The following is a 21183-nucleotide window of genomic DNA, read 5'->3' as shown; positions in this document are numbered from 1 at the left end:
GAATTGTGTGAATTGTGTGGAGTCTCTAAGTTTACATTGTTGATGGAATTTTCTCAAAGTGAGGTCCACCTGCATTTGGCTTTCCACCTGAATGTCATTTTTCCCCTCAGCACATTTGTAAAGAGCCTGGGTAAGAATTAGTAGGCTAGTGATAGACATTTGAGGACGCCATTCTCTTCTGCCAGGGAGCAACTTGGCACAGCCGCTGGAGAGGATGGGAGGACCAAGGGGAAGGGAAGGAACCCATGTCCTTCTGGTGACTGCAGCGGCTCTGTCTGGCAGTCAGTGCCCAGGTCCCAGGCTGGGAGCAGACATGCCAGTTGCAGAGACTGCTTGTGCAGAGGAGAGCCAGCCTCGGAGACTGGGACGGGAAGCTAAGTGTTGGTCAACCTTGGGGGCCACCAAAGCCACCACAGTTCTTACAGAGTCAGCCTAGATCCACTAGAGATCAGGCTGCAACGAGCCTGGATCCTCAAGGCCTTTGCTCACGAGCCAAGAAATTCCTAGCTTTGTTAGTGGTGGGAACAGAGCCAGAGGGAAATCAGCTTTGCTTGTGAGGTGAGGGAGAGAAGGGAAACCGGGAACTTGGAGGTTAGACTGAGGCCCAGGGAAGGGAGAGAGAGAATTTTGGAGAAAATGTCCTTGTGCTTCCTGAGGTATACCCCCCGCCACCCTGCCCTTCCTCCCCTCTCCATGCATCTGCCTTGGGCTGGACGTGATTCCTCAGAGGGCCCGAGACAGGCTGTGAGGCTAAGCCGGCTGTGTTGATCTCAGCTCCAGTCAAGGGGCAGAAAAGAAGACATGCTCTTCTTGGTCAGAAAAAGGACAAAATCAGTAGCTGAAAAGAGAGGCAAGATTCAGATGATTTGTAGGGAATTCCTCCTGTGGTGGGCACCCAGGAGCCACTTCCAGCTGGGAAGGTAGGGAGCCCCCTTCCTAGAATCCCAGAGCTTCATCCCAGAAGCGCAGGCCTTGATTCCAGGGTGGCCTGCCCCATGCAAGGGGAGTCCTGCCACTTTGTCAACACCAGAAACTTTGTGGCTGTCAAGGACGTCTGAGGAAGAAAACTGGGGAGAGGGCGGCGCTGTGGGAAGAGGAAGGAGGAGAGTCTTTGTATATTCTGTCCCTTAGCCCTAGAATGTCCTCCCACAAGCAGCCCACCAACGCATGTGCTCTGTCGTGAACCCCTGGATATTCTGCAAATCTAATATTTCTCGCTGCGAAACCTTCCCTGTAACTTTTATTTAGACACTTGGTTCATTCCTCCTTGGTATAACAGGAGGAGTTGGGAGATATCCAAATAAAGTGGAGGTGGTCCAGAGCTCCACAGAAGGGAGGCTAGTTCTAAAGTCGGACTATATATTCCAGAAATTTTGCCACACCCCCTAAACCTCTGGTTCCAAATCTGTGGGACCATGGCACCCTGCTGCCGACTTGCCCTTGTGTATCAATGAGTCCCAGTGTTCAGGAAGCCTGAAACACAAGGCTCCGAACACCAAGGCTGGAAACAGCAGCCACAGGTAAGAGAGGCCCCAGAAGATTCAGAGCAGGGCGAGGCCTGGCATAAGGGACAGCTTGGGAGGTGCTGTAATTCAGGGTTGCAGTTGAGAGCAGGGGCTTGGAATCTGGCAGGCCTGGGGTATAAATCCAGGCTATGCCAGTTGGAAATGTGTGACCTTGGGCAAGAGATGTAATCTCTGTGGCCCCAGTTTCCTCAGCTGTGAAGGAAAGAGGATAGCAGTTGCAATATAGTAAAGATTTTGAAGATCTAATTCGTGTAAAGTGCTTTGTACAAAGCCTGATAGAGAGGCGGCTGCTGCTGCTGCTAAATCGCTTCAGTCGTGTCCGACTCGGTGTGACCCCATAGACAGCAGCCCACCAGGCTCCCCTGGCCCTGGGATTCTCCAGGCAAGAACACTGGAGTGGGTTGCCATTTCCTTCTCCAATGCATGAAAGTGAAAAGTGAAAGTGAAGTTGCTCAGTTGTGTCTGACTCTTAGGGACCCCATGGACTGCAGCCTACGAGGCTCCTCCGTCCATGGGATTTTCCAGGCAAGAGTACTGGAGTGGGGTGCCAGTGCCTTCTCCTGATAGAGAGGAAAGAGCCTCAAATTCAATATCCCCCACCTGCACCTGGGTGTCCTATATCCTCTGTAGTAGCAGCACCATCAGCTCACTCAGAGGCACCAACTGTGTCCACCCAAAGAGCATAGGAGCTGACTGCCTTCCTGCGTGACTTCCCCATCTCAGACGCTGAGATTCTGAGGGCTGGCATCCAGCATGGGAACTGGAGTCTCGTCTCAGGGAATGAGAAAGTTAGATGGGAGACACGTCTAAACCGTAGCTAACTGAACCCTGCCGAATATGTGGAAGGGAGGGCTCCAGTTACACCAAGGAAATAGCCAGGCTGGGAGACCTGGAAAAAATGTCAGGATGTGTGCCTCTCTGGGATGGTGCATCGTGCTTCAGAGAAGTTCCTTCTCACTGCATTTACCAGCACTCACTATATCCAGAGAAACTGGCTGTACAGTTTCCCTAGGCAACCGAACCATCCTAACAAAGAGTTAGTTCTTCTTATAGCTTGCTGCGAGCCTGGCACGGGCCTGACCTCCTTCCTTCCCTAGAGGAAAAGGAGGGCCACCACCTACCCAGGCAGGATGTGGGGGAGAAACCTGACATCCTTCGCAGACCTGGAGCTCACCCCTGAACCTACCCTCATCGGCTCCACCTGCTCTCCTGAAGGCATCCTGGACTCAGCGCTCTGAGAGGCATCCTGCATAGCTCGCAGAAAATGTGGCTTTTGCAGGGCTGGGTCTGTCCACCTACTGCAGTACCCAAAGTCCGATGCCCTCCACAGTTTGGCCAAATCTACTTTGCCGGCCTCGTCTCTGCGATTTCCTCCCGAGGGTAGACTAGGGTTAGAGCCGGACGGGTGGGAAGCCGAGGCAAACAAACAACTCTGGGCGTGTCAGCCCCGCCCCGACCAGGGCACTGCCGAGTCGGGATTGGCTGATGTCGCCTGTATTCTGGTTGGTCGGGGGAGGGTGCTCATTCACAGGGAGCGCTGCTCCACTCGGGCTGGAAGTTTCCAACGCTGCTTCGCTTTCTGCACTAGGCACGAAAGTTGTACCCCCTTCTATGTAAACACATAAAATCAAGGTCTATGATGTGCCTCCCAATATAACGTTGGCCCCTTGAAGGATGGCCGAATCTGTCAGCTTGCTGTATCCTATTTCTAAATCACACACGTGAGGGTGATTGGGGAGAGGCTTTCGGGAAGATGCTGGGGGCTGCGGTTTGTCTCCCCCGGGGGAGCCTATGGCTTACCTGGGGGCCATTTGTTGGGTTAGCTTTTCAGAAGACCCATTTCCCCTTTCTATCATCTACACTTATCCTGCCTCTTGAGAAACCTGTGTGCAGGTCAGGAAGCAACAGTTAGAACTGGACATGGAACAACAGACTGGTTCCAAATAGGAAAGGAGTACGTCAAGGCTGTACATTGTCACCCTGCTTATTTAACTTATATGCAGAGTACATCATGAGAAACGCTGGGCTGGAAGAAGCACAAGCTGGAATCAAGATTGCTGGGAGAAATATCAATAACCTCAGATATGCAGATGACACCACCCTTATGGCAGAAAGTGAAGAGGAACTAAAAAGCCTCTTGAAAGTGAAAGAGGAGAGTGAACAAGTTGGCTTAAAGCTCAACATTCAGAAAACAAAGATCATGGCATCTGGTCCCATCACTTCATGGGAAATAGATGGGGAAACAGTGGAAACAGTGTCAGACTTTATTTTGGGGGGCTCCAAAATCACTGCAGATGGTAACTGCAGCCATGAAATTAAAAGATGCTTCCTCCTTGGAAGAAAAGTTATGACCAACCTAGATAGCATATTGAAAAGCAGAGACATTACTTTGCCAACAAAGATCCGTCTAGTCAAGGCTATGGTTTTTCCTGTGGTCATGTATGGATGTGAGAGTTGGACTGTGAAGAAAGCTGAGTGCCGAAGAATTGATGTTTTTGAACTGTGGTGTTGGAAAAGACTCTTGAGAGTCCCTTGGACTGCAAGGAGATCCAACCAGTCCATTCTGAAGATCCGCCCTGGGATTTCTTTGGAGGGAATGATGCTAAAGCTGAAACTCCAATACTTTGGCCACCTCATATGAAGAGTTGACTCATTGGAGAGGACTCTGATGCTGGGAGGGATTGGGGGCAGGAGGAGAAGGGGACGACAGAAGATGTGATGGCTGGATGGCATCACTGACTCAATGGACGTGAGTCTGAGTGAACTCCGGGAGTTGGTGATGGACAGGGAGGCCTGGCGTGCTGCGATTCATGGGGTCACAAAGAGTTGGACACGACTGAGCGACTGAACTGATACTTCACATTTCCCTGCCTTCTGTTGTGCTGTTCCACATGGTAGGGGTGCTTTTCCTTCTCATTTATTTGTGTTGTTGTTGATTTTTTTCAAGTTCTTATTTTGTATTTGAGTATAGCTGATTAACGGGCTTTCCCGGTGGCTCAGTGGTGAAGAAACCGCCTGCAAGGCAGGATGACCCAGGAGATGCGGGTTGGATCCTAGGTTGGGAAGATCCCTTGGCGGAGGGCATGGCAACCCACTCCAGTATTCTTGCCTGAAGAATCCCATGGTCTGAGGAGACTGGTGGACTACAGTCCTTAAGAGTCGCAGCACGATGTAAAGACGCACTAGGGCACGACTGAAACGGTGGAGCTCGCAGGCACACCTAGCCCTTTCACAATGTCTTGATGGTTTCAGGTGAAACGCGAAGGGACTCAGCGATACATATTCCCCAAACATCCCTCCCATCCAGACTGGCACAAAACATTGAGTAGAGTTCCAAATGCTATACAATAGGTCCTTATTGGTTATCCATTTTGAATACATAAGTGTACATGACCTTCCCAAACTCCCAACTATTCCTCCCCTCCCCCAACCATAAATTCCTTTTCTAAGTCTGTCCTTTTCTCTGATTTGTAAGTTCGTTTGTATAATTTCTTTTTAGATTCCACACATAAAGGGTGTCATACAATATTTCTCCTCTGGTTGACTTACTTCACTCAGTATGACAGTCTCTAAGTCCAACCGTGTTGCTGCAAATGCTATGATTTCGTTCTTTTAATGGCTAAGTAATATTCCATTGTATGTATGTACCACAGCCTCTTTATTCATCCCTCTGTCGACGGACATTTAGGTAGCTGCCGTCTCTGGGGTCCCAAAGAGTTGGACACGACTGAAGCGACTTAGCAGCAGCAGCAGCATGTCTTGGCGGTTGTAAACAGTACTGCAGTGAACACTGGAGTGCTTGCAGCCTTTCAGATCATGTTTTTCCTCCAGCTGTACGCCCAGGAGTGGGACTGCAGAGTCATATGACAGCTCTATCTTTAGTTTTTTAAGGAGCCTCCATAGTAGCTGTACCAACTTACATTCCCACCAACGGTGCAACAAGGCTCCCTTCTCTCCACATCCTCTCCAGAACTGGATGTTTGTGAATTTTTTGATGATGGCCATTCTGACCAGTGTGAGATGATATCTCATCACAGTTTTCATTTGCCTTTTCCTAATAACTAGCCATGTTGAACATCTTTTCATGTGTGGCCATTTGGAGAAATGTCTATTCAGGTCTTCTGCCCATTTTTTGAGTGGGCTGTTTGTTTTGATGCTGTTAAGTGTCATAAACTGTAAATTTTGAAGGCTAATCCCTTATCAGTCATATTATTTGCAAATATTTTCTCCCAATATATGGCTTACTTTTTAAAAAAATGTTCTTAGGGACTTCCACGGTGGTCCAGTGGTTAAGACTCTGTGCTTCCAATGCAGGGCTCACAGGTTCGATCCCTGTTCCGGGGACTAGGATCCCACATGCTGTGTGGTGCAGCCAAAAAATAAAAATTAAAAAAAAAATAACAAAATGAAAATAAAAATAAAAAATGTGCTTAAATATTCTTGATCCCCAGGCTCTACTGGAGAAAAAGTTGATTTTAGGGCTCGGGCAGCAAAAACCACAAAGTGAACCTGCAACTGTTTTGAAAAACTTTTATTTGGAAATAATTTCAAACTTACAAAAGTTGCAAAGGTGAAAATAGTACGAGACACCTGTATATTCTTTAACCAGATTCACCTATTGCTAACATTTTATCCCTTGCTTATTCACATGTGTGCTCCCTCTAAATTTTTTTTTCTGAACCATTCCATGGTTTTATACATCATGAACCTTACCCCCGAGTACTTCTGTGAAGTTTTATACATTTACACTTATATGATACTTTTATTTAATCTACAGCCCATATTTCAGTTATGATCTGATTATGTCCTTGACAGCAAGCATCTTCATCCTAGGACAAGGGCCAGTTTAGGGTCAGGTGTTGCATTTAGTTGCCCTGTCTTTTTAATCTCCTTAAACCTAGGCCATTTTTATAGCTGGCTTTTTTTTTTTTTTAATTACAGACCCCTGCTTTAAAAAAAAAAAAAAGAACATTCTTTATTTTGTGTTTGTCTGATGTTCCCCATGATTATATTGATATTATGCATTCTCAGCTGGAATCCTGCCGAGGCAGCGTGTCCTTGGGATATCATATCTGCAGGCACATGACAGCCTCTGTCCCTTCAAGGTGACGACCGCTCAGTCAAGGCATTGCTTAGTTTCTCCATTGTATAATTATTGTTTTCCCTCTTGCAACTAATAGGAAGTCTGTGGAGAAACACTTTAAGACCATTCAAATATCCTCATCATCAACACATCCCCCTAGATTTAGGACCGATGGAGGTCTGATGCAGTCTTTACAGTGATGGTGAAAACGTCTCTGTGCAAGAAAGTCAGGATGGGAATGTATCAAAGATGGGATGTATCAGAAGAACACAGGAGGGACGTGCCCGGTGGTCCAGTGGCTAAGACCCCATGTTCCCAATGCAGGGGGCCCAGGTTAGACCCCTGGTTAGGGAACTAGATCCTACAAGTCAAAACTAAGATTGAAGATCCCACCTGCCACAACGAAAACCTAGTATATCCAAATATATAAGTTAATAGACTGGGGGTGGGGGGGCTTCCCTCATAGCTCAGTTGGTAAAGAATCTGCCTGCAATGCAGATCCTGAATTCTGGGTTGGGAAGACACCCTGGAGAAGGGATAGGCTACCCACTATTCTAGACTGCAAGGAGATCCAACCAGTCCATTCTAAAGGAGATCAGTCCTACGCCAATATTTTGGCCACCTCATGCAAAGAGTTGACTCTTTGGAAAAGACACTGATGCTGGGAGGGATTGGAGGCAGGAGAAGGGGACGACAGAGGATGAGATAGCTGGATGATATCACCCACTCGATGGACATGAGTCTGAGTAAACTCTGGGAGTTGGTGATGGACAGGGAGGCCTGGCGTGCTGCGATTCATGGGGTAGCAAAGAGTCGGACACGAATGAGTGACTGAACTGAACTGAACTGATTCTGGCCTGGAGAATTTCATGGACTATAGTCCATGGGGTCACAAAGAATCAGACGTGACTGAGCGACTTTCACTTTCAAATATATTTTTAAAAAGAACACAGGAGTCAGCAAATGGCCAAATTCAGAGCAATCTATGCATCAAAATAAATATTAGTAACAATAATAATAAATTACAAGCTGTTGAGAATTCCCTGGCAGTCCAGTGGTTAGGACTCAGCACGCTCACTGCTGTGGCTGGGGTTCAATCCCTGGTCAAGAAACTAGGATCCCACAAGCCATGCATTGGGGCCCAAAATACATGTACCTATAATGTATAAATATATCTATATATTTATATATGTACATGTGCCTGCATGCTAAGTCACTTCAGTTGTGTGCGATTCTTTGCAGCCCTGTGGACTGTAGCCCGCCAGGCTCCTCTGTCCCTGGGATTCTTCAGGCAAGAATACTGGAGTGGGTTGCCATGCCCTCCTCCAGGGGATCTTCCCAAACCAGGGACTGAACCCGCATCTCTTATGTCTCCTGCGTTGGCAGGTGGGTTCTTTACCACCAGCGCCCCACAGGAAGCCCATATGTATACATATCTATAGGCTCTTGAAAAGAGAAAGGATCCATGACTGCATAAGTAAAGAAATTAGTGCATCCTGCTGCTCCTTGAACTCTCAGTTTCGCTTTCTGGTGAAGCGGTCCTGCAGTGGCAGCTGTGCCCCTCTCGCCAGCTGCGCTGGGCCTCTGACTAGCCACCACCGTGTGACAGTTCCCTGGGGAATGGAGCTGAACTGAGCCCAGGCTCTACTCCCTCCCCCCGAAGGGGAGCAGGCCTTACAGCCTCAAGTGCGGGACCTGAGCTGAAGGTCTGGACCCTAGGACCTCATCTTGCCATAGCCCCAGGGTCCTCGTGCCCTGAGGGGCTCAGCCCTGCTTCAGGGAGGGGTTTGTGTATTCCTTTACAAAGAGACACCTGGTGAGTGAAATCTCCTTCAAAGACATCACTCAGCCCGTTAGGGTCCTCCACCCACCACCCTGGAACTAGCTGCGGTATGTACAGCTCCACGCAAGGAGGTTCTTCCAGTGAAGAATAAGACATTTTTGCCATTTCCCCTAGTGCCCAGAGCCCGGCTCAGGGGCTAAAGAGGTAGTGTCCGCTTCCTCTCCTTCCTTTTCCTGGCCATTTACTGGTGCTCCAAAGGGTCCCTTCCCCAAAGCACAAAGGAGCCCTCCCCAGGACAGCAAGGCCCAAAGGCTGCTCCGCCTGTTGCCCTGCTGCCCAAGCCCCCCAGGCATATACATCCTGTCCCATCCCCTACATCCTCCATGGATCTCCATCCCTGGAGAGAATCAGATCTGAACATCAGGATGAAATTGATTGCAGGCAGGCCTCCTTGAAATGAAAGTGAAAGTCGCCCAGTTGTGTCCAATTCTTTGGGACCCCGTGGACTACAGTCCACGGAATTCTCCAGGCCAGAAAACTGGAGTGGGTAGCCTTTACCTTCTCCGGTGGATCTTCCTGACCCAGGAATCGAACCCAGGTCTTCTGCACTGCAGGCAGATTCTTTACCAGCTGAGCTACTAGGGAAGCCCCCTTGAAATGAAAAGCATGACAATAAGTTAAATTGTCATCATTCATGAAGTGTGTCCGAGTGACAAAGAACAGACTTTGCAGCCAGACCCCCTGAGCTCCTCTCCTGGCTCTGTGAAGAAACTTGGGCAAGTTACTTAATCTCTTTGCGTCTCGGTTTCCTAGAGTGTAAACAGGGTCTCGAGCATTGGAAGGCAGATTCCTAACCACTGGACCACCAGGAAAGTCCCTAGTTTTTGTAATTATCTCCAGGAGTACAGTGAAGTGCATGGGCTCCAGAGACACAGGCTGGGGCCATGTCTTGGCTGACTGTTGGTCTACTTATTGTTGGATCCTGGGAACACTTCTGAGCTCCCTTTGTCTCAGTTTCCACATCTGTAAAATAGATAGGGTAATAACACCTGCCCCTTGGGGTTTTTCTGAAGACTAAATGAGCTAAAATGTGCAACAGTACTTAAAACAGGACCAGACATTGTAAATGTTCAAGAAAATTTATTATTATTACTTTTATCTAGTGAGGAGAAAGGTGATATTTTAGAGATGAGGGACTCAGAGAGGTTAAGTAATTCACCCAAGGTCACCCAGCTTGTAAAGAGACACAGCAGGAACTTACTAGTACCCTGGTCTGACTGGCACGAAGGTCTGGGCACTTAGCCGCTACACTGTACCTAAGGGTTTAGAGGGCGATCAGGAGGAAGAAGGAATCTGCTACTTCAAGCTGGGATTGAACCTCTAACCTCTGTGAATGCTTTGTAGCAAATGCTTAACTCCAAGCTGGCTTTTCCCAGCAGCTGATCTGGTGCAGGACCGGTGGAGGTGGACTTCACCGTCTCCGCTCTTGGAATTGTCAGGAAAATAAAAATGAAGGTTGATATTCTGTTTTTAGATTCAAGCTTGTGTCTTCTCTGTAGATTCCTTGGTGTGGTGCGCCAGGCCTTCCACTGCGCAGTCTCACCTTTCCAGCTTCATCTGGCTACATTATCCATCACCTACCCCACACTCCGGCCATCGTGGACATTCACCCACATCCAAATATGCTTCAGTGTCCTCACCTCTGTGTCTCTTCTTATGCTCTGCCCCTCAGATAGGAACACCCTTGTCCTCAGTTAAAACCTTTTTCATCTGCCAAGGCACAGCATGAAAGTCACCTCTTCAAAGCGGCCTTCTCTGACGGGTCCTCCATGAGAATTAACCATTTGCTTCCTGGGTAGCCTCAGAGTCCTCTACTTACACCTTAAATTTAGTGTCACCCTCTGCCTTGTATTATTTTGCAAGCTGCTTCAAATCCACCTTGCCCTTTGATTTGAGGGAGTGAAGAGGGGCTACATATTGTTCATCTTTGGGATCTCAGTATGGGCATATGGGAAGTCAACAAAAATGGTCATGGAACTGGATTGAAATAGCCTAAGTTAGACAAAATTATGAAGGAAAGCTACTTATATTCACTTTCCTCTTTCCAATCATACCTAATGATTTGCAGGGGAGGGTCTGCACCTCTTGGCATGTGGGATTTAAGTTCCCTGGCTAGAGTCCACCAGGGATCAAACCCATGCCCCCAGGAATGGAAGCACAGAGTCTTAACCACTGGATCACCAGGGAAATCCCCACACATAATGATCTGGAAGGCTACATATATATATGATTATAAAGGAATGTATGTTCAAGGTAGGAAGTTTGGAAAATATTCATAATGCAGTAAAAGTTATCTATAAACCCTCATCCAATAATTGTTAACATGTTGTCATATCAGTTCAGTTCAGTCGCTCAGTCGTGTCCGACTCCATTAATTACAGCACGCCAGGCCTCCCTGTCCATCACCAACTCCCGGAGTTCACTCAGACTCATGTGCATCAAGTCGGTGATTCCATCCAGCCATCTCATTCTCTGTCGTCTCCTTCACCTCCTGCCCCCAATCCCTCCCAGCATCAGGGTCTTTTCCAATGAGTCAACTCTTCATATGAGGTGGCCAAAGTATTGGAGTTTTAGCTTTAGCATCAGTCCTTCCAAAAAACACCCAGGACTGATCTCCTTTAGAATGGACTGGTTGGATCTCCTTGCAGTTCAAGGGACTCTCAACAGTCTTCTCCAACACCACAGTTCAAAAGCATCAATTCTTCTGCGCTCAGCCTTCTTCACAGTCCAACTCTCACATCCATACATGACCAATGGAAAAACCATAGCCTTGACTAGACGGACCTTTGTTAGCAAAGTAATGTCTCTGCTTTTCAATATGCTATCTAGGTTGGTCATAACTTTTCTTCTAAGGAGTAAGCGTCTTTTAATTTCATGGCTTCAATCACCATCTGCAGTCATTTTGGAGCCCCCCAAAATAAAGTCTGACACTGTTTCCACTGTTTCCCCATCTATTTCCCATGAAGTGATGGGACCAGATGCCATGATCTTCGTTTTCTGAATGTTGAACTTTAAGCCAACTTTTTGACTCTCCTCTTTCACTTTCATCAAGAGGCTTTTTAGTTCCTCTTCACTTTCTGCCATAAGGATGGTGTCATCTGCATATCTGAGGTTATTGATATTTCTCCCGGCAATCTTGATTCCAGCTTGTGCTTCTTCCAGCCCAGTGTTTCTCAAGATGTACTCTGCATAGAAGTTAAATAAGCAGGGTGACAATATACAGCCTTGACGTACTCCTTTTCCTATTTGGAACCAGTCTGTTGTTCCATGTCCAGTTCTAACTGTTGCTTCCTGACCTGCATATAGGTTTCTCAAGAGGCAGGTCAGGTGGTCTGGTATTCCCATCTCTTTCAGAATTTTCCACAGTTTATTGTGATCCACACAGTCAAATAGTTAGACCTATAACCAAATAAACCAAATAGCCTCATATTGCATATACTGTTCTTTCCTTTTTTTTGGCTGCACCACAAGGCATGTGGAACTTCCCTGACCAGGGATTGAACCTGAACCCCCAGCAGTGGAAGCATGAACCGCCACAGATTCCGAATATACTGTTTTGTAGCCTACCTTTCCCATAAAATATTTTGAATAGTTTCCTAGACATGTAATATTCTTTTTTTCTCCTTTAAAAAAATGTTTAATCAGAGGATAATCGCTTTACAATATTGTGTTGGTTTCTGCCGTGCATCAACATGAAGCAACCTAGGTGTGCGTAGGTCCCCTCCCTCTTGAACCTCCCTCCCACCTCCCAACCCCACATCTAATAGTCTTTAAAAATCATTTTAATCGTTGCACAGAATTCCATTTATCTACACCTAATCTCCACACCTGGGGCTTCCCAGGTGGCTGAATGGTAAAGAGCCTGTCCTGCCATTGCAGGGAGTGGGGATTTGATCCCCGAGTCAGGAAGATCCCCTGGAGAAGGACATGGCAACCGACTCCAGTATCCTTGCCATGGACAGAGGAGCCTGGCAGGCTGAAGTCTATGGGGTCACAAAAGAGTTGGACATCACTGAGGGACTAAACAAGAAAAATCTCCACCCGATCACCTTGTAGAGGAGAAGCTGACAGTCTCCGTACAGGAAGGCAGGGCTCCTGGGACCTTACAAACATTTACCAGCGAAGGGAAGACCTGGTTTTATTAAGGGCATACCAGGCAGGTCTCACGACCCGTCGCAAGTCAGTCCTTTGGCAAATATTTACACACTCATGGGAGCAGCCAGGCCTTGGGCTGGAAGGCGTGAGCTCTGAGACAGAAGACAACGACTGACCTCCCAGAAGCTCATTCGTTGAGCTCAGCCACAATACCATACGCTCTATAGAGGCCGGCAGGTGGGACAGAAGGAGTCCGTGGGGGCAAACTGTTATGCAGGGCAAGAGGGTTCAAGGGAAGTGCCAGAGGCACCTGGGGGGGTGCAAGTGGGGGAGCAGGAAGGTGGTGGGTGAAGTGGTAACTGGGATGAATGGGAGGTGCGCTCTTCTGGGCAGAGACTCTGCCACAGGAGAGGCAGAGATGAAGGATCCCAGAGCTGCCATGCTGAAGGGGAGGTGGCTGCGGGGCAGCCTGTCCAACCAGGAGTTCATGAGAGGCAGCAGGCCCAGGAACGGACATTCAACACACTCTTTTTTTTTCCTAACATTATATTTTAATTTAAAAATTTTTAGATTTATTTTTTGGGCCGTGCCACGGGGCAGGTGGGATCTTAGTTTCCTGACCAGGGATGGAATCTGCCCCCCTTGCAGTGGAAGCTCAGAGTTTTAACCACTGGACCGCCAGCAAAGTCCAACACACTCCTTATGGGTACCGACACCAGCACTCGAATATTTAAGGTGTCAGGCAATGTTCTGGGCACGTCACGTGTGTGAATTTGTATTATCTTCCCCACAGTCTTTTGAGGTAGGCACTGTTGTGAGCCCCAAATACCCATCAGGAGACTGAGGCACAGACGGAGTTAAGCAACCCAGAGTCAAGCAGCAACAGGTGGGGTGATCAGGGCTTGGTGTCCATGAGAGCATGGCGAGATTTATGGAAAAGTGGAGAGGACCGTGCCCTAGAAATGTCTCTGGGGCAGGCAGAGCTGAAGAACTGAAGGAATGCATTGGTAGAAAAACCACGGAGGCCTTGGGTTAAGAGCTTCCTCAAGAAGGTGGTCAGAGCACCTCTGTGGCAAGAGAGGGGTGGGGAGGAGGCCCATGGGTTGAAATGACTGCAAGCTGGCTGGTGCCTCCTGGAAAAAGGTGACTCTGGAATGGTGGGGAACTAAGCTGGATTCTGAGGGTTGTAAAGGGACTGAGGAAGCAGAGAGGGGATGCAAGGTTGGTTTTTTCTCAGAGGAAGTTAACTGATAAACAGGCAAGAGAGAAATAGGGCAACGGCCTGAGGGCAGGTTGGGGTAAGGGTTTCTTATCAGGGCACATTCTGTAGCGTTTGTAGGTATGAAGTAAAGAGAGAGAGAGGGAAAGGACCGGTAGGTCTCCTGAGGCAGGCAGCAGGGCAAGGGCTTGAAAGCCAAGGGCTCTCTCCTGCACTGTGATGCGCAGGGATGCGGGGGCCTGAACCAGGGCCGAGCAGGGAAACTAAGGGAGTAGAAGAGGGCGGCGGCTTCCCTGGGGGCTCAGCGTTAAAGACTCTGCCTGCGATGCAGGAGACTCAGGTTCAATCCCTGGGTCAGGAAGATCCCCTGGAGGAGGGCATGGCAACCCCCTCCAGTATTCTTGCCTGGAGGATCCCATGGACAGAGCCTGGTGGGCTACAGTCCATAGCGTCGCAAAGTCGGACACGACAGAAACGACAGAGCACAGCACAGCTCAGGAGAGTGAGGAGGAAGGAGCAGGACTTGATAACCAGTAGATCACAGGGCAAGGACACGGCGCACTGAGGTTTCCAGCTGTGAGGCCAGATGGAACGGGGAGGGAAGGAAATGCTCTGGGCCTCTTGCCTCCTCGCATTTGGGGTGTCCGAGGGTCCCACAGGTGAGGAGCCTCCATAGGCAGCTGGGTGTGTGGGGCTAGAGCCCAGGAGGGTGGTTTGGCCTGGTATCCTGGGAAACATTCAGCTCATAGGCAGTGGTGGGAGCAAGGGAGGTTACCCAGTGCGGGTGAGAGGCAGGGAAGCAGTCTGAGAGAAAGCCTCCTGGAAGAGAGCCCGGAAAGGAAGCGTATGTTACCAATGCCTAAGAAGCATTCTTCAAGGAGGAGCCACCATCACAGTGATCAGTTTCATCTGATGACTATATGAATAATATATGAAAAGATTCCGTGAGCACTTGCCTAACAGCCAGAACTTCAACTTTGCAGATGCATTTTCCCAGCTCCAAAATGCCAAGGCAACAGGAAGAGGAACTGCAGCAGGATCTCACCAGTAAGCAGAGAAGTGGCAGATGAACTGCACCCTGGGCAAGTGTAACATAATCTAGCGGAGAGGATTTGGGAAAGGAGACAGGAGTCATCACGGAGGCATGGGTCAGTCTGTCTAGATTAAGGATCTTTAACCTGGGGTCTGGGGACCACCTCTAGGAGTTTGAAGGGCCCCCCAAACTGAATATACCACGGCGTGAAGGGGCCTGGGGACAGGTGGGTGGGAGAGAGGAGGTCCTCAGAGGAGTCTGGGAACCTGGCCCTGGAGCTCAACTCGACAGGCTAGTCAACAACGGGCCTCCCCAGAAGGTTCTGAGGTTGCTCCCCCTCCCAGGTTCCCAACCTGCTGAAGAAACACCCTCGACAAGCAAATGATGGAGACACATGGGTGTCTGGTGCACTCTGGTTTGTGGTTTTTACCTTCGGATGTCTCTGTGGCTAGCACAGAGTCCTCTAGCCTTGTCTCAGCAGGCTAGGGGACTGCAAGCCCTGGTTGGTGGGAGTGGGGGTGCTGTTCTCTAAGATCTGTACCCAGATGGGCAAGTGGGTCTCTAAGGCAGGTTGTCCAGGAGGAGGGTGCGGGTCCTTGGCAAGCTGCCCGGGGGGCAGGACTGGAACTGCCCTTCATGGGTTTCAGATCCCTTCCTTAGGTAGCGCCTCTTCGCAGCAGGATGCTTGGCACCTGACGCGCCCTACCCCCATCCCCCAATTAGGATGTGAAACTAAAACACGTGGAAAAGGAAGAGCCCAAGCTGATTTCCCGTTTATGAAACAAGTTCTTCCCTGGGAGATCTTTTCAAAAAGTTCAGACGTCCCTGAGGTGACCTGGTATGCTGGGGAGGAGGTGGGGAGATGACAAGTGGTATCCAATGGTGTGAATGGGTAATAACTTTGATTTCTTGATCTCCTCTGATCTCAACCTTTTGTTTCCTCTCCTGAATGCTAATACCCCGGGGGCCGCCCTCCTCTCCACTTCAGCTGTCCCAGGCCCCAGAGGCGCGGCCACACCCTCTGGGCAGCCCTGCTTTTAGGTCCCCCCACCCCCAGCTGAGGTCTCGGGTCTCCCGCCCCACCTTCTCCCGGGTGCGCCCTCCCGGCGCCGCTCCTGGAGCAGGGAGGCGCAAGACGCCCCGCGCGGCCCGGGGGACCGAGGCTCCCCGATCGCGTCCTCCGGCCCTCCAGCCGGGAGTCCCCGTGGCTGCCACGGGGGTCGGTCCCCGGGGATCCGCCTCGTCTTTGCCCGGGCCCCCCCCCCCACTCCCAGCCCCTGCGATTAGCGTCGCTGGCGGCCCCCGACCCCGCTACTCTCCCTTCTCCGAGGGGCCGGCCGCGGAGAGGGTCTGGGGGCCGCGGCCCGGCCCGCGCCCCGCCCGCAGGCCCGCTCCTCCCCGCGCGGCCCCACTTGTGGCCTCGCGGCGGCCGCGCAGGGACAGCTGCATTTCGCGCCGCCCGCCGCTAGGAAGCCGGCCGCGCCTCGCTTTCCCCGCCTCCCGCGCCCCGGCCGCGCCGCCGCGCCGGGCCCGCCGCCGCCGCCGCCGCCGCCGCGGGGCCGCGCCCCGCCCCCAGCCCCCGGCCCCTCCGGCCCGCGGGGAGCGGACGCGCGCGGCTGCTCGGTAAGACCCCCTTCGCCCCCGCCGGCGCCGCCCGGCCCGCGCGCGCATCGGCCCCACCTTCCAGGCCCGCTCGCCGAGGCGCCGCCGCGAGGGTCGGGCGGGCGCGAGTTTGATTCCCGGGGCGGCCGCCGGGAGCCCGCGCCGCCCCAGCCTCGCGCGGCGGGTCCGGCTCCGCGTCCTTCCCGGGCCGCCGCCACCGCCTCCCGGGCCGCGGGCGCGCGGGGACCCGGGGGGCCGGGAGGGGAGCGCGCGAGGAGGCGGGTGGTCGCCGGCGGGCGGGTGGTCGCCGGCGGGCGGGCGGGCGGGCGGCGCGGGCAAGGCGGGCCAGGCCTCGGCGAGCTGGCGCCGCCCGGAGCCCCTTCCCCGGTCGCTGCCCCTTTTGTGTGGGCGCCCCTCCCTGCTCGGCCCGGGCTGGGGGGAGCCGGCTGCTTGGCGACGGCTGGCAGGGGGCGGCGGGGCGGTGGCGGGGGGCGTCTGCCGGGGCCTGAGCTCCTTTTAGGAAAAGGGGAGGTGCGCTTCCTGCCCCCGCCGGGGTCGGCTTCGCTTTCTCTGGTCCCACCCGGTCCCTCGGGAGCTGCATCTCCCGCGGCTCGGCCAGGGAAAGTTCACCGGGCGCCGTCCCCGCCCCTCGGCCCCCGCCCCTCCGGCTCTCGGTGCCCCGGGCTCTAAGCTCCAGGGGGGTGGTGTTGGCGCTAATTCATCCTTTCCTCTCCGTTTGCGGCATGCATTGTTCCTTTTACACCTAGCACGGGCTTGTCCGTTTCTTTTCCCCTTGAAAGAAGTTTTCGTTCCAAGAAATTTACACTGAAAGGAAATTCCTGGAGAGGAATCTGATGTCAGCAGAGGAAGCTTTTAAATTTTCTTCCTTTCGGTGAGAGTGGAGGGTGAGGGGGAACGACTGGGAATTTTTCAGTTATCCTAGGGGTGACCTAGGAGACAGGACCACCTCCCTCCCCTCCTACCGCTCAGGCAGGGGCTTGCTGAGCACCGGGAGTAAGCCCTCCGGTTGGCTGGGCTTCCTGAAAACCCTGAGCCACCCGGTTCAGGAGAAAGGACTCAGGGAGGTGCCTGAGCCTCTCCTTCCTTTTCCTTGCCACGCATGCTCACCTTGCCAGCCTGGGTGGAGCTGGCCAGGTGTGCCTGAAGGAGGTGAGGGATGCCAGGAGTTCTCAGAGAGGGAGTCGTCTCACCATGAGATTTGGTGGCAAGGAATTAAGTGTGAAATGGGGCCCTCTCTGCTGTTGGCGGATGAGGTCTTTGGGACCTCTGTTTGCATGAAGGATAGCATCTCTGGGATGGAGAGAGAAACCCGGCTCAGGTCACCAGGAAGCTGGAAGGTGTGTGTGGGAGGGTTGGCTTTGAACTCACTCCCACTCCTGCCCCAGTCCACCTTCTGCAGCTAGAAGGAGCAGGAGGCAAGGGACCAGGAGTGGGGCCTCAGGCCTGGACACATCCTTAGACAGGAGAAAGACCCTGGGCAACTAACATGACCCAGGGATGATAATGTGGGGGGGGAGGGGTGGAGATTGGGGCCAGAGGTAGGGGTCATGGGCCTCTTTGAGGATCTGGTGAAAGCTCTAACTCCCCTCTCCCTCCCTCTGACACAGGCAGGTGTGCAGGGACACATTTTGTATGCAGTATCAGAGGGTCACTGTGCCCCTTGCAACTGGGACCCCTGTTAAAATCTCGACTCTGTGGTTCAGCCTAGGTGGTTCAGAACAGTTCCCTCTTTTGTGTTGAGTCAGTGAATAGTTCCAGGGTGTGAAGAGCAGATCTCTCAAGAGGGCTTTTCTCATGACCTTCCGATGCAACTCTGGGCTTGTGGCCATGGAGACCTGGAAACTCTGAACCGGATCCCAACTCCTGACAGTGAGCCAGAGAATGGGGGCCAGTGGGGTGGCCGTTCTCCAGGGGCTGATTTTGTTGCTTTTGTGGTGAGAAGGCTCTGGGCGCTAACTAGGCCAACGCCACAGAACTGCTGAATTAGAGGTAAATATAGGGATTAGGGGCTTCCTTGGTGGCTCAACTGGTAAAGAATCTGCCTGCAATGTGGGAGACCTGAGTTTGATCCCTGGGCTGGGAAGATCCCTTAGAGAAGGGATCAGCAACCCCCTCCAGGATTCTGGCCTGGAGAATTCCATGGACTATATAGTCCATGGGATTGCAAAAAGTCGGACACAACTGAGCAGTTTTCACTTTGAGTTCCCTGGTGGCTCAGATGGTAAAGAGTCTGCCTGCAGTGCAGGAGATCTGGGTTTGATCCCTGGGTCGGGAAGATCCCTTGGAGGAGGAAGTGGCAACCCACTCCAGTACTCTTGCTTGGAGAATCCCCTGGACGGAGAAGCCTGGCAGGCTACAGTCCATGCGATCACAAAGAGTCAGACACGACTGAGCGACTAAGCACAGCACAGAGGGATTAGGGTGAGAGATGCTGTCACAATAAAATAGGAGTCAGACGCTGTAAGAGTCCCATCTCATTCTTGGGGGAGCAGGGTTGAAGTGGTGGAATGTGCTTCAGTGGAGAGTGTAAGTGTGAAAGACACTTCTCCTTTTTTTTTTTTTTTCACTTTTTGGTTGAGCAGCTCAGCACATGGGATCCTAGTTCCCTGACCAGGATCCACCCCACGCCCCATTTTGTCTTAACCATTGGACCGCCAGGGAAGGCCCAGGACACTCCTCCTTTTGAGGAGGTCTTTGTGCAGAGTTGTTCAAGGCCAGGATTGAGGTACTTTAGGTTCCTTGTTGTTCAGTCACTAAGTCAGGTCCAACTCTGAGACCCCATGGACTGCAGCACGCCAGGCTTCCCTGTCCTTCGCTATCTCCCAGAGTTTGCTCAAACTCACGTCAGGTTCCTTAGATCTTATGGACGAGGGAAGGGGGAGCAAGCCAGAAGGAATGGCTGTCACCATCCCCAGTGTGTCCGCAAGGAGACCAGGCCTGCCTTTTCTTTCTTAACCAGAGCTCTCTGAGTCCTGGGCTGCTGCCCAAGCCTTGGTGGTATCACCCTTGTTGGGGATCTGGAAGAGCCTTTAGCAGGGTCTGCCATCTGTGGCTTCTCTGCTTGGTATTGAGAAGCCTTTCTTAGGTCCCAGTGGACCCAGACAATGGTAGTTCATGGAGGTTTTTCTTTGACTAACAGACACAGTGTTGAGCAGATAGAAGCACTTAGACTTGTTTCTTCCTTCAGGGTTTCCTATCTGTACTTTGCCTTGATAGATTTCCCCTGATCTGGCAATGAGCAGGATAGGCCAGAGTGTTCTAGAGCCTTGGGAGCAAGAATCCGCTTCGACTATGCAAGGTGCCCTGGAAGGAGGTGAAGCCTCTGTTTGTTTTGGCTTTTATGCTTTCAGGAAGTGAGAACCGTAAAGGACCTGGGGGTGCTCTGGTCGAGCGGGAGGTCCCTAACTTGGGACTTGACAGTTATTTTGTAGGCGGGCTGTAAGGGTCCTGCGGTGGTGACAAGAGGTTCCAGGACCAGTCTGCCTGCCGCCACCGCGGCTGCCATGGGTTGGCGAGGATGCTGGTTGTGCTGGCTCACTCAGTTCCCTGATGGCCTCTGCTTTCAGCCTCCCAGTAGGCCTCTCTGATGTGTCTGAACAATGTAATAGATTCTGAATAATCCAGCTATTGCTCTCTTCTTTAAAACAGGTCATAAATGACAGATACAGTAACAATGCCTGTCCACACAAACTCCCTTTTCATAAACTGTGAAATGCACTGAGGAATGACTGGTGGGATAAAAAGGCTCCAAATCTCTCTAACTTCCACCCCTAGGAGACATCTGCCACTCCGTGTCCATTTCTAGAATGGCTTTGTGGTTTAGCGTGTAGGATCTGAAGTTACATACATTTTCCCCGTTGCACTCCCAGCTCTCCATCTTACTCTATGACTTTGTAGGTCCTTCAGTTTCTCAGCTTTGGAAAAAAGTGAAAGGAGATAATATGCCAGACAAAGAGCAAGTCTTCTTTTAGAGTGGAAACTATTATTATCATTCTTCTTTCTTATTTCTGCACTTGGGTGCTAACATTCCGAGGCATCTTATTATTAAATAAGATCTTTGGTAAAAACTGTAGAGGCTGAGGCTGGCTTTTGGAGATGTGGGATGGAGTGGGGTGAGGCTTAAATTTTGAGCAGAGGGGAACACACAGTGGGGAGATGAGCCTGAAGTGTCAAGGGTGATGACAGAGAAGTATCACTGGGGGCAGAATGACTCAGCATTCATAACCCTGCTGTGGAACTAACTCTCCTCCCTTTTCTTTGGAAAATTTCCCTTCTAAACTGGTGACGGTGGGGTGAGGGGGTGAGGAGCATAATTAGTAAAGAGGGTTGACTGGCTTTTTAGATTACTGTTAACAATTGATTCTGAAGGAAGGGGGTCTAGTGTGGGGGTGGGTAGGCTCAATGACAGTCCAGAGTAGAAGCAGGTCGGGGTTTCTATGAAGCCGTAGGCTTGGGACATCATAATTCCAGCCTCGCTCAACACTCACTGTGGGTCAGACCCTTTTCCAAGTGTTTCTCATGCATCAGTTCATTTAATCCTCACAAGATCCTATGAAAGGTTAAATCTACGTTTCAGTGAAGAAACGGAGACAGAAGGAGGTTAAGTACCACGTCCAAGATTGCATGGTTGGAGAGTAGCAGAGCCAGGATTTGAACCCAGAAGGCTTGGTTACAGAGCTCACATCTTTCGAGAAAGTCTGAGCGAGACCCCTACTGAGCTGAGGGCTGAGAGGCGGGGATGGTGGGGTGGTGGGGTTGGAG

The 21183-nt window shown here is 51.3% G+C and overlaps 1 protein-coding gene across 1 annotated transcript in view; it reads left to right on the top strand.

Moving 5' to 3' along the window:
- The window catches only part of CUEDC1 (CUE domain containing 1), an 84826-nt gene continuing 79995 nt past the window's right edge, over nucleotides 16353-21183 (top strand). Inside the window, exon 1 of the mRNA XM_018064101.1 lies at nucleotides 16353-16422. The gene's annotated coding sequence lies outside the window, so the exon portion shown is untranslated. The remainder of the gene's footprint in view (nucleotides 16423-21183) is intronic.

The sequence above is a fragment of the Capra hircus genome, chromosome 19 (assembly GCF_001704415.2).
Source record: "Capra hircus breed San Clemente chromosome 19, ASM170441v1, whole genome shotgun sequence".
In the NCBI taxonomy this organism is placed as follows: domain Eukaryota; kingdom Metazoa; phylum Chordata; class Mammalia; order Artiodactyla; family Bovidae; genus Capra; species Capra hircus.
The sequence above is the reverse complement of the archived record's forward strand: the minus strand, read 5'-3'. Positions and strand labels throughout refer to the sequence as shown.